At 42.1% G+C, this 7,222-nt stretch overlaps 1 protein-coding gene across 1 annotated transcript in view; it reads left to right on the top strand.

Annotated features, from left to right (window-relative positions):
• Window positions 1-4,986: 4,986 nt before the first annotated feature.
• Window positions 4,987-7,222, top strand: part of TCF3 (transcription factor 3) — a 105,186-nt gene continuing 102,950 nt past the window's right edge. The window contains exons 1-2 of the mRNA XM_075611545.1: window positions 4,987-5,132; window positions 5,466-5,757. The gene's annotated coding sequence lies outside the window, so the exon portion shown is untranslated. The remainder of the gene's footprint in view (window positions 5,133-5,465; window positions 5,758-7,222) is intronic.

The raw sequence follows: 7,222 nt of genomic DNA, 5'->3' as shown, positions 1-7,222 counted from the left end.
GCGCACAATTGTTCACACAGCGGACGCGAGGCATTATTATCCGTCTGCCTTCATTATTCGCTACCCTGTGGAACTTACGAGCCCTTGTTGTTTCCAAGCTTTCTCCCTGAACAATCTTGTCAGCGATCTGAGTGGAGTGGATGCTTGCATTTTCACCATCAATACAGCATATTATCCTCCACATTTCCGCGCTGTCTTCAAATAGTGTTGCGGCACTTTTTTGTATTGAAGTCATTCCTCACATACTGTATGGTGACTATATGTGGACTTTGTATTCCTCTGCTATTCCTTGTGCCCCTCCCCCTTTCCCCTATATGTATTTTAATATTTTAATGCATTTTAACATTTGAGTGTTTGCAAGCCATTAATAGTGTGATTACATTGTTTATCTGTCCCTTGCCTTGTAGCGTGCACTGTCTTTCCCTCTGTGTGTGTATATATATATATATACACACATATATACCACTTCCCAAGTTAGTAGGTCCTTTCATTCTACTGGATATAGATCCAATGTGGTCTTTCTCCCTCCTCATAGAGGTAAATGAGAATTGTAATCCTAATAGAGGTATATTAGTATTTTATCTGGTAGTGTTAGTACTTGCGAACAGGGTCTGCCTTGTCGTGGCTCGCAAGCTTACAATGCTTTGGCCAAAGGGTTAAACTAAATTACCCTTTTTCAAGAGAATATATAAGTATTTTACTGTGTATTTTTGTCATGTTGAATTTAGCATTGTGCTTCTCTGTCGTCTGTTGTATACATATGCTACACTCAATAGCTCTCCTTTTCGACACTTATATACATATATATTTTGTGGGGGCTCAGGGGTTCCCAAAAAGAGCTTGCTGGGGTTTTGTTTATATATATATATATATATATATATATATATACATATATATATACATATATATACATATATATATATATATATACATACATATATATACATACAGTGTTCGACAAACCTATACATTTGCACGCCCCTGGCGAGTGGATTTAACATCGTAGCGAGCTTCAATTGGCCCAAGCAGCACACGTGCGGTACTAGGTGGCGAGTAGATTTTTTGGTGATTTGTCGAACACTGTATATATATATATGTATATATATATATATATATATATATTATGTTTTCAAGTTTTTGTATGTACAAATATATATATATTACTAATAAAGCAGCAATCCTCCCCGGGAGCCTATATGAGTTTAACTCTTATCATTTTCTTATCTTGGCCCCTGAGCATGACCCAGTCATTGTATTTTTGTAAAGTTTTTTCTAGGGTTAAAAATCATGATTTTTGTCATCTCTACTTTCTGAGATTATCATGGTAAGACTGCACTGGTCTCTAAGGAGAGTTCCATGTTAACCTCCCGGACACTTAATCTTTCAAACTCGTATCTCCTGCACTAGGCAATGGATTTTAAAAATAAAAACAGTTTTGGAAAGGGCCAGAAGAGATCTCTTCAAATAAGTAGTAAAAAAAACCCAGCTTTGAAACAGAGGGATGAAAGCCGTGAAATGTGTAGGGATAAGTGGCAACGGACTGGAGACAGACAGGGCACCGGGATGTCACCATGGAGGCACGTCAATATAGGAGCGATGAAAGACAGCTTTGAGTGACATCTATCAGAGAGACATCGAACTGGCACCCCCCGACATACACCTTGTTTTCCCTTCAGTGATCCAATGAGTTACTCTTCTGAGTACATAACTATTTCTCTGTTTCCTTTCTAAGTAGTAAAATATAATACATTACAATGCGATCTCTTATACAGTGATGCAGGAAAACTGCCCTTCTCTGTCACTCAGTGTCAACCCTTTTCTTTGCTACTTTTACCCCCCAGCGGCCGTGTCCCTCCTGTAACTCTGAGCCCCCATAGTAAGTCTCCTGCTCCCCTTTCCCTCCCCCACCACCACTGCCATAAGAGAACAGGAACCGTGGGTTACAGCATCTTGTTTGCACTCCCATGAATTTCCTAAGAGACCTGTAAATGAAGATGAGTCTGGATGGTTTCTAGTGTGTGCAGTGGTTCTGTCTTTTTTTTATGCTCTGATTTTGCAGAGCGATATAATAACACGCAGAACGATATAACACGCAGAGCGCTATAATAACACGCAGAGCGATATAATAACACGCAGAGCGATATAATAACACGCAGAGCAATATAATAACACGCAGAACGATATAATAACATGCAGAGCGATATAATAACATGCAGAGCGATATAATAACACGCAGAGCGATATAATAACATGCAGAGCGATATAATAACATGCAGAGCGATATAACACGCAGAGCGATATAATAACACGCAGGGCGATATAATAACACGCAGAGCAATATAATAACACGCAGAGCGATATAATAACATGCAGAGCGATATAATAACATGCAGAGCGATATAATAACACGCAGAGCGATATAATAACATGCCCCTAGGCACTTAGCTGTGTCGGCTGCTGCCCACTATCGTCTTTGGAATCCCAGCGTCAAATGACGCTGCGGACGTCATCAACGTGACGGCACATGGTGTCACGTTGCCATGGTAAAGTGATGTCATGAGGCGTCGCAATGAGACACCTTGTGACGTCACGTTGGGACATCCGCAGCGTCATTTGATGCTGAGATTCCAAATGAGATAGAGGGCGGCAGAAAGGAGGCGGCCACCACATGCAAGTACATTTCGATCAGCCCAATAGCACGGAAAACGTATATGGGGCGGACATTTTTGCCGCCCTATGCATGGGCCTAATGGAAAATCTGCCACTGAACATGCAGAGCAAAATAATAACACGCAGCACAATATAATAACACGCAGAGCGATATAATAGCATGTAGAGTGATATTTATTTATAAAATATTTTACCAGGAAGTAATATATTGAGAGTTACCTCTCATTTTCAAGTATGTCCTGGGCATAGAGTTAAGACAAATAATACATGTTTACAAATACAGTTACATAAATGAGCAGGGTATACATTACATACAAGACATTGCATGCACAGTTAAAGATAATTTATATATATGGGCGTATGAAACAGTTACAGACCAGATTAAAATGTGTGACAGCCTTAGATTTGAAAGAACTTAAGCTGGTGGTGGATGTGAGAGTCTCTGGTAGGTTGTTCCAGTTTTGGGGTGCACGGTAAGAGAAGGAGGAGCGGCCGGATACTTTGTTGAGCCTTGGGACCATGAACAGTCTTTTGGAGTCTGATCTCAGGTGATAGGTGCTGCATGTGGTAGGGGTGAGGAGCTTGTTCAGGTAGCTGTGTAGCTTGCCCATAAAGAATTTGAAGGCAAGACAGGAAAGGTGAACTTTGTGCCTAGACTCGAGTGATGACCAATCTAGTTCTTTGCGCATTTCGCAGTGATGTGTGTTATAATTGCATTGGAGAACAAAACGCAGCGCAATATAATAATATACAGAGTGACATAATAACACGGAGACCAATATAATAACATAGTGGTGACGATTTAAGAACCTAAAGATCATTCTTTATATTCATCAATATAACACGCAGCACAATATAATAACATGCAGTGATATAATAATAATATGCAGAGTGATATAACGTACAGTGGTATGGATATAATAACTTGTAGAGCAATATAAACACGTGATGCAGAAATATTAACGGGCTAATTTTACATGCAGACAAAACTATACACACAGAGTACACAACACACACACAGAGATACATACAGTACACACAAAGATACTGGCACCCATTCAGACATCAATACACACACAATACAAATACTGATACACAGACACTAACATAGGCACAGAGACACTGGCATGCATATTCTTAACATACTGTACACATATTGAAAAACAGACACTGATATACATACAGTACACAAGTTGATACACACACACACACACACACACACACACACACACACACACACACTGATTTTTAATGCATAATATGCACACACGCACTGATATGTATGTGTAAATATACAAATATACATACACACTGCTGACACTGGAAGATGCTCTTAGCTATATGTATATTAGTTCATATATTACCCCTACATGATGCGTTACGGGCCCCTCTGGCAGCCATGGGGTTAACACTACTAATTGTTACCCGGATAATTAGTCAGGCTAATTAACCCGCTGTTATTTCTTCAAACTATTTGCTCCGATCCCCAAATGAAAACACCCAGGGGCAAGGAGAATTCCGCCAACAGCAACCGCACTCCTTTTGGCAAACGGCACCTGTAACACACACACACACACCAGGTTCGCACACAGGCACGCTCTCCCCGCGGCCGCCCCGGCACGCTCTCCCCGCGGCCGTCCCGCCTCACCTCCCCTAAGGGGAAGTAAAACCAAGGTGAGCGGTCACGGCCATTTTAAACCTGACCCGCAGAAAAAGCACGGGGGGGGGGGGGCTTCTATTGAAAAGCGATTCAGTTAGTGGTCAAAGTGTGGAGGTGGCGAGACCACTGCTTTATTTCAAATCACTTTTCTTTAACCCACGAATATGAAGGGAAAAAAAATACACTTTTTTGGGGGGGGAATATCTGTTTTGTTACAATTTCTTTGGTTAAATACACTTTTCACTGCATTTATTAATCGCTTCACAGCGACAGCGCATTCAATTATTCGTATATTTTACTTGATAAAATAAATGGAGACATTGGGGAAAAAAAGAACAGGATTAAGATGTCATAACAAATACATCATTATGGGAATAAATCAATGTGGTACATAAGGTTTTTTTTAAGCCTGTGGCACAAGCTTATTTGACGCGGGCGGAAACGTTAACCTAAAAATTCTAAGCACTTCATGGGGCCTCTTGCCTCGCAACAGAGAACTCATGTGGGCGAGAACCCTAGTGAGATGAGGGGGAGGAGCCCGGTCGTTCCTTCTGATTGGCCCGCACGTCTGCCAGTCTGTCACTCGGCCTCTGGTTGGTCGGTGGTCGAGGGATTAGGGGGCGGGTTTTCGTTATATCGCGTGGTGACTACGCGCGCGTCACGCTCTTTCTTTTGGTCGTCTCATTCCGCCGATCAGGCTCCTAGTGTTCTTCCGCCAGGGGAGGAAGAGGAAATAGTCCCTCGCTCCCGCTCCCGCCCTCCGGCTCCGTGGGGTGTCAAGGGGGCTAGAAGCGGGCGGATGGTGAGTACAGGAGGAGGTAGGCGAGGCAGGGGGTAGATGTAAGGACAGCGGGGATAGGTAGGTGTGTACAGTTGGGGGGGGCAGATAGACGGATAAGGGGGTAGTTGAAAGAAGGGTTAGGTTAAAAAGAGAGGGGGGGGGTGTTATGGCCGAGGCCTTGTAAATAGAAGGGGTGTAATCAGGCTGAGGCACAGGGGGGCTGTTTGGGGGGAGGGGTGAGCTGTATAGAGGGGGGAGGTGTGGATTTCCCTCTCTCCCCCTCCTCCTCCTCTGTCCCCCTCCCTCATTCCTCTCCTCCCCCCTCCCTCACTCCTCTCTCTTGTTACATTGTAGCCTTGGAAGTAGTTACAGTTGCTGCTCCTCAGACCAGACAAGAAAAGAGAAATCTGCAGCGCCCCCCCCCCCCCACCTCAAAGGAAAGGAGCAGGACCCCCCCCTAAAAAAAATAGCAGCCAGGAGGGGGACAGGGGCCACAGGAGGGACCCCCAAAAAAGCCAGCGCTGCTTCCTCTCCTCCCAACCCTGGGAGTCTCTCCCTGCTCAGACCTGCTTCTTCTTGGGGATTTAACTGCATTGATTCCCTCTCAGCTCCATGCTCACCTACTGGATGTTGTCTTTCTAGAGAGGTAAATATATACAACTATAAATAATAAAAATTATGGTAATATATAATACCCTGCCTTTTTTTTTGTTTTTTTATAGAACAAAACTAATAAACGGGTTTGTATGTGTATATACTTAACATGTTGTGATTTGTCTGTGTACATGTATAGTGTGTGTGTGTGTGTTAGTGTATATGTATATATATACATATACACTATCACACACATACATCACACACACACAGCCTACCCATTTTTTTGTTCAGTTTTCTCCCTGGCAAAGTGTGTTCTGAAATTGTGTATAATGTTGTGATGCTTTGTTCGTCTGTTTTCCAAACAATGAAACCACTTTTTAGATTGTCAGCTATTCTGTCCAGAAGACAGTTTGTTTCCTCTGCACTGGCAGCATGTTAATAACAAGCAGAGTTGGGGTTAGTGTAACAGTTGTAATTTAGCTTTGCACTATATGTTGCATTGTTCTATTCCACTTTTCATGGGCCTCAAAAGCTTGTTTTTTAAATTGAATTTAAAATGTCCTGGTTTTCCTCTGCAATCTGTCTTCTCTATTGTTTCTGTTTAGAGAATTTGAGAGCTCATGTGCCCAAAAGTTCTGTTCTATCTTAAACTTGTTTCTCGTTGCATATTGGCTGAATATAATTTTCATGTATGTGTATATATATATATATATATGTATATGGACAGGGGCTTCTTTTACAATTTATTTAACGTTTCCACTTTGGTAAAAAGTACCCTTTTTTTCCCCCAATAAACATGTCGCTCACAAATCCGCTTTAAATCCGCTGCTTTATTGTCTTTCGCCCTACAAGTTAATTTTTTTCCCATCAGGATTAAAACCACACGGGCCTTTCCCTGCAACATTTAAATAAAAGCATCAGAAGCTTATCTTTTTTTTGTATCAACGTAGAACTACACATAATACCATGAACAAAAATAATTCCAAGTTTTCCCATTTTCTTGGTCATTTGGGTTTGTGACAAGTTTACAAAACTTTTTTTTTTCTTCCCCATATAAATATTATTTCTGGTGTTTGCTTTATGAATCCAGCTCTTCCTTGGGCCTTAAAACGCTGCTTTTATTTGATATTTTTTTTAATGTATCCCCCCCTCCCCGGTATCAGTGGTGCTGTATAGGGGACGCATGGCATAGTGTAATGGTGGATATGAGCCTTTTGTCCATAAGGAATTGGTGCTTCCTGAGTGAGTTTGGCAGGGGCTTGACACAGTTTGTTGAAGAGGGGAGGGAGAGAGGGTGGCGGGCAGAGGAGGAGGAGGAGGGGGGGGGTGAGTCTCTGAGCTACAGAAACATCTGCTATGTGTTAACTGAGGGTAGAGGGGCTGAGGCATTCAGCAGAAAAAGACAAACTTCTGTGAATGATTTAAAATGTAAAAAAAAAAAACTTCAAAGGCTTTGCACTGGCTGCTTATTTTTAATGCTGCGCTTGGCAGACCCCTTGAGCCATGGAAGGGTT

Source organism: Ascaphus truei, chromosome 8, assembly GCF_040206685.1.
Source record: "Ascaphus truei isolate aAscTru1 chromosome 8, aAscTru1.hap1, whole genome shotgun sequence".
Taxonomy (NCBI): domain Eukaryota; kingdom Metazoa; phylum Chordata; class Amphibia; order Anura; family Ascaphidae; genus Ascaphus; species Ascaphus truei.
The sequence above is the reverse complement of the archived record's forward strand: the minus strand, read 5'-3'. Positions and strand labels throughout refer to the sequence as shown.